The sequence below is a fragment of the Triticum dicoccoides genome, chromosome 3B, assembly GCF_002162155.2.
Source record: "Triticum dicoccoides isolate Atlit2015 ecotype Zavitan chromosome 3B, WEW_v2.0, whole genome shotgun sequence".
NCBI classification, from domain to species: Eukaryota; Viridiplantae; Streptophyta; class Magnoliopsida; order Poales; family Poaceae; genus Triticum; species Triticum dicoccoides.
Window position 1 is genome coordinate 194,662,203 of NC_041385.1, and position 230 is coordinate 194,662,432.

The following is a 230-nucleotide window of genomic DNA, read 5'->3' on the forward strand; positions in this document are numbered from 1 at the left end:
GCGAGGCGGGGTCGGGGGAGACGGTGGCGAGGCGGGGTCGGGAATTGGGGGAGGAAGCAGAGGAGAGGGAATCAGGCCGCGCGGGGGGTTAGGTGAAAATAGCTTTAACTGTAGCATGGGAAGGAAAAACGCGCTGCTGCTAAAATCCGTAGTAGTAGCGCTGTTCGTAGAAGGGCGCTACTACTATACCTAGCACGCCGGGAACGGTGTGACAATTATAGTAGTAGCGC